The sequence below is a fragment of the Bos javanicus genome, chromosome 26, assembly GCF_032452875.1.
Source record: "Bos javanicus breed banteng chromosome 26, ARS-OSU_banteng_1.0, whole genome shotgun sequence".
Classification (NCBI taxonomy): domain Eukaryota; kingdom Metazoa; phylum Chordata; class Mammalia; order Artiodactyla; family Bovidae; genus Bos; species Bos javanicus.
The window spans coordinates 36,241,575-36,247,732 of NC_083893.1; positions in this window are offsets into that span (position 1 = coordinate 36,241,575).

Consider the following 6,158-nt stretch of genomic DNA (forward strand, 5'->3'; position numbering starts at 1 on the left):
AATGGAACCACCATAATTCTGACATTGGATATTTGTTCAGTGAAGTATAATTTTAATTGTTGTTGGGCAGAAGATAATATGAAAAAGATAAGAATATCTTAGCATGGTATTAATGATTTTATTGTTGCTCTTTATATGCAAAGATAAACTATCTTGTTCACATCCTTTGGTTTCTTGCTTTGAGTCACCAGTATTTCATATATGTATCTTGTATTACAGACCTGTGGCACACTGGCTTTGGGAGAATTGCAGTCTAAAGCTGTCAAACAGACTTTTCACTATACAAACATAGTTGATTTCTTTTGCCAAGTCTGACACGAGTAAAACTGACCAGCCTAGTGTAACTTTTGAGGATGGTTCAGTGTGCTTTGAGTACATCCTGTTTGTTTTATATTCTGAGATATAATCAGAGTCTGGGAACATGGTTCCCATGTTCACTCTTCTAACTTCCAAATGAAGTTAGCAGACTGAACACAAACTTTTACCTCTGTTTCTCTCCCAAACTCCACTGAAATGATAGTAAAATGATTTTCTTTTAAAGTCCTAATGGATAAAGAGATGATGTAGAGAGTTGATAGCAATATGATTTTGGAAGTTGGGAAATAGATGGATGAATGGGAAATGACTCATAAAATTTGACGAAGAGCCCAAACTGGCAAAAAGGTGCAAACCACCTTACTGCTGCTGCTGCTGCTAAGTCGCTTCAGTCGTGTCCAACTCTGTGCGACCCCAGAGATGGCAGCCCACAAGGCGCCCCCATCCCTGGGATTCTCCAGGCAAGAACACTGGAGTGGGTTGCCATTTCCTTCTCCAAAACCATCTTGACTTGCCCCCAAAGAATCCTCAGAACACTTGAAGATTGGCAGTGCTGTGTATTTCTGGAAATGAAAGTGAAAGTGGGATTGGAAACAAAGGGATTGATTGAATATATGCTTAAGAAACACTGAGAAGCTCAGTCCTATTTCCCATCCCAATTAGGGAACATCCCTTACTCTGGCAGAATATTTAGGCCTTATTTTCTGGCTTAAAACAGAGGATCTCTGGATAGAGCACTGTAGGCGCTATTGAGGACAGTATAGTTATTGGAAACAAGGATTTTTAAACCTTACATTCTGAAGATTGTAATCCAGTACTTTAACTGAGGTCTTGTGGGCAATCCAGGCCAACCAGTGTTCTCAAAGTATGTTCCTAGGGCCTGCAGCATTAGTATTATCTAGGAACTTGTTAGAAATGCAAATTCTAGGTCCCTATCCCAGACCTATGAATCAGAATCTCTGTAGGTGGGGCCCAGTGTTTTAACAAACCTCATAGCTGATTCTGTGGGCTTCCTAGGTGGCACAGTGGTAAAGGATGTGCTATTCTGTGCTTAGTCACTCAGTTGTGTCCGACTCTTTGTGACCCCAGTGACTGCAGCCCACCAGGCTCCTCTGTCCATGGGGATTCTCCAGGCAAGAATATTGGAGTGGGTTGCCATTTCCTCCTCCAGGAGATCTTCCCATCCCAGGGATCAAACCTGCATCTCCTGAGTCTCCTGCATTGGCAGGTTGATTCTTAACCATTGGGCTTCCCTGGTGGCTCAGATGATAAAGAGTCCATCTGCATTGCAGGAGATTTGGGTTCGATCCTTGGGTTGGGAAGATCCCCTGGAGGAAGGCATTTCAACCCACTCCAGTATTCTTGCCTGGAGAATCCCCAGACGGAGGACCATGGCGGGCTGTAGTCCCTGGGATCACGAATGTGACTGAGCACACACAAGCACTAGCTGATTCTGATGCACACTCACATTAGAACCATACTGCTCTAAGCAAAAGATTGAAATATTTTAATCTGAGGAATTTTACAAGCTCAAAAGGAAAGACTTGAGGAAAGGAATTTTTTAATGAAGCAGTTCAGCCAGATAATCCCAGAGTTAAACTCACGGTTGACAAGTACCACCTATGCATCTAGAGCTTCAATTAGCCTTTCACACTTTCACTCTTGAATGGAGACAGTCCATATTCACACAACATGCCTTTCACATAAAGAGGACCTGTCCAAACAATTAGAGAAGAAAGCAAATTGCATTGATATCCTCAGAGAGATGAGAAGATATCTGCCGTTATAGGATACAAATAAATGAAATTTAAAATGTGTTAGCAGATGTTTTCAAAAAGTAATGAAAGAGTTAAAAGACCTAAAGAAAGTTGAGGAAATCTTTCAGAAAGTACTGCAAAAAGACATGAAAAAATGGGAAATATTAGAGAAGTTCATTTTGCTCAACATCTGAATAACAGACGTTTAGAAGGGGCAGAAAAAAACAGAAGAGAACATTTTCAAGAATTAAAGGGTATGAGTTTTTAGATCGAAAGACTCTTAAAGGTCCAGTGGAATCAATGCAAAACCTGCTCCAAGTGACATCATTACAAAATTTCAGAATATAAAGTGAAAAATGAGTCATCTCTTAGGGATAAAGAGTCAGAATACTTTGGACTTCTCAACAGCAATATTTTAAGAACAGTCCAACAATTGATTTAACAATTTGCAAGGGAGGTGATGAGAATCTCACAGATAGAGGGAAGGTAAATTCCAGAATCATAACTGGGTACCACCCTGGAGAGCAGTCAATCCAGATGACAGCAGCCTCCAGAGACATGTTTCCCAGAAGGGTAAATTACTGAAATACCTGATATGTTGGAACTATTGAGAGAAATTTTAGATAATTGGATAGAATTTTTGGTATAAATCAGTGATAAATAAGTAGAAAACAAGGCAAATTAAAAAGGCATAGAAATACCAGTAACTCCAGAGAAAACAAAAAGTTGTGCAAGGAAGGAAAAGTAATACTAATCATAATACTAGACAGCTCAGCTGTGAATATTTTCATAACCATATTAGTATGAACACTGAATATTGATCTAACTAAAAGTATAACACAACGCTGGAGGCATAGGAGTGGTGTGGAATGTGGTTTTGATGTTGGCAGGTGTTCTGTGGGAAAGAAGACTGAATTCATATCTTCCGTAGTGGGAAACAGTCAATAATGTCAAAACCGAAAGAATAAGTAGCAGCATGAGCATGTCATGAGTGACATGAAGGCACATCCAAGATTCAACAGACAAAAGATCTGAATTCATTGTTTGCAAGAAGTGGTAATAGGATTAAAAGGGGAGCAGGGAAGGAGGTCTTGATAGTCTCCATTAATACAAATACTTTGTGTAGAACTATATCTTGGAAAGTTTATTGACCACAACTCTAGACATGACGTGCGATGCAGATCTTTATTTTAATATAAATCATAAATCCAGTTGTGTGCTGATAAACTAGCCCTTGGGTGGGAGCTGGTTTGGGGAGATCTGACTTCTAATGTGTTGTAAAGACTTCTGCCTTGGGTGATTTTGAGCTAACAATAGTTTTAACAGCTAGCTTGCAAAGTTCGTAGAATTTTAACAATCAGCTCTTGCAAGGCGGCGTAAATCAACTTACAAAGACTTCAATAAATGTACATGTGTTTTCTGAGTAAGGAAATCCTCTCTGACCTGCATAAAAAGCAGTGTTGCCATGCAAAACATCATTCTATATTTTTCTTTGCTTTTTTTTTCTTTAAATTTTAATCAGTTTTTGAAATGTAAAAGTAAAGTAAAGTGAAGTCGCTCAGTTGTGTCTGACTCTTTGCAACCCCATGGACTATAGCCCACCAGGCTCCTCCATCCATGGAATTTTCTAGGCAAGAGTACTGGAGTGGGTTGCCATTGCCTTCTCCAGGGGATCTTCCTGACCCAGGGATTGAACCAGGGTCTCCTGCATTGAGGGCAGACACTTTACCATCTGAGCCACCAGGGAATCAACCTGAAATGTAATTCACATACAATAAAATGCACAGATTTTAAGTGGACAGTTTGATGAGTTTTGACAAAGGTTAACCCCTGTGTAACCACCACCAAAACTGAGGGATAAAACAATTTCATCACCCCTGAGAGTTTCCCATGTCTCCTTGCAGTCAGGTAAGGACTTCTTACTCCCACCCCTCAGGTAACCACTGTTTTTGTGTTGTTTTTTTTTTTTAATATTTATTTATTGATTTGGCTGCACTGGGTCTTGGTTGTGGCGTGTGGATCTAGTTCCCTAACCAGGGACTGAACCCAGGCCTCCTGCATTGGGAGTGTGGAGTCGTAGCCACTGGACCACCAAGGAAGTCCCCGTAACCACTGTTTCGATTACTATTAATTTTTTTTTACTGTAGATTAGTTTTTCCTGTACTTGAATTTTATATAATGAATTATACAGTATAATGGCAACCCACTCCAATACTTTTGCCTGGAAAATTCCATGGGCGGAGGAGCCTGGTAGGCAGCAGTCCATGGGGTCGCTAAGTTGGACACGACTGAGCGACTTCACTTTCACTTTTCACTTTCATGCATTGGAGAAGGAAATGACAACCCACTCCAGTGTTCTTGCCTGGAGAATCCCAGGGACAGGGGAGCCTGGTGGGCTGCCATCTGTGGGGTCGCACAGAGTCAGACACGACTGAAGTGACTTAGCAGCAGCAGCATGCACTTAAATCTAGCTTCATACAGTGTCTATTGGATTCACTTGTGTTGTTGCATAAACAACATTTCAATCATTCAGTTTACCAAGTATTTCATTATATGTATACACCTCGGTGTTTATGATTTTATGCTGGATACTGTGGGTGATAACATTGTGATGAATTTTGATTATGACATCCTCCTTTAAAGAGTGTTTCATTTTTATCCCAGCATTTATTAGATTGCTTGGAAAATCTTTGGATCCTGTTAGTCCTGTTTTTAGTGTTTGGGCAGCTCTGTTTTCATTATGAACTTAGTTTTAGGGTGGGGCCCTTGGTCTAGGGTGTGGCTTAGAGCTGTGTGGCTCTAAGGTATACTGTGTGGCTTTGTGGCTTTCCTGACGTCTTAATCCCACCCCTACTTCTTACGCTGTACCCCTTACTCAGGCCTCTTTACTCCCACTTTGTTGGGTAACAGCCTCCTCTTTAGTAGCCTGCCCCCCAGATTAGAGGCTGCTGCAGCTGCCTGGAACTTGGGTGGGTCTGTGCCTTCTCACTCAGGAAGAGGGAGTGCCTACCTCACCTGTCTTGCTAGGCTTACCTGTCTGTGCAACAGAAGCAGAATTGCCCCAGGTTTACCACTACTTGTCATTCCTATCCCAAAGGCTGTGATTCTGATCTCCCTGTTTCAGTGCCTGAAAAAGTTGTCTCATATATTTTGTCCCATTTTCTCCTTGTTTTCAGTGGGATTGCAAGTCCAGGGAGAGTCCCTTGGACTGCAAAGAGATCAAACCAGTCAGTCCTAAAGGAAATCAACCCTGAATATTCATTGGAAGGACTGTTGATGAAGCTCCAGTAGTTTGGCCACCTGATGCAAAGAGCCAACTCACTAGAAAATACCCTGATGCTGGGAAAGATTGAAGGCAAAAGGAGAAGGGGACGGCAGTGGATGAGATGGTTAGATAGCATCACTGACTCAATGGATATAAATTTGAGCAAACTCTGGGAGACAGTGAAGGACAGAGGAGACTGGCATGCTGCAGTCCATAGGGTTCCAAAGAGTTGAACATGAGTTAACGACTGACAGTAACAATAATTCTGTCATGACTAGAAGCAAAGATGTATAGAGGAATTTGACTCAAGTTATAACTTGGATAAAACTAAAAACTGAGCAAAAACAACTGACTTCTTTTCATTCCCTTTTTTGAGAAGAATTCTCTAGAGCTTCTGAGCTCCTAGTGAGAGAGATGGTGCCTCATCCATTGTTTCCATTGTTCATATTCCAAGGCGGAGCACTGAACCCAGCACTGTCGACTGTCAGTGCCGACTGCATAAGTGAATAATGTACACATCACTCAGGGACTAAATATGCAGCTGTGCTACAAGCCTTGAGAAATATTAAAGCACAATGTATTTGTCCTTTGATCTCCTCTCCCCTACTCCACAGGATAAATGAAGATAAGGGGGTGGTTAGTTTAGCTGGAGGCTAGGCGTAACTGATGTTAGTTGGTGAGGGAGCTAGTTTAAGGATCATTTATTTACTTGTTAGAACAGGAATGAAGATGGAAGGTTTTTCTTTTTTTAAGTTTTTGTTCAGCAGTTGCCAGCTATGGCCCTGAAATTCTTGTTTGTATTTGGCCTCTGTAGCAACACC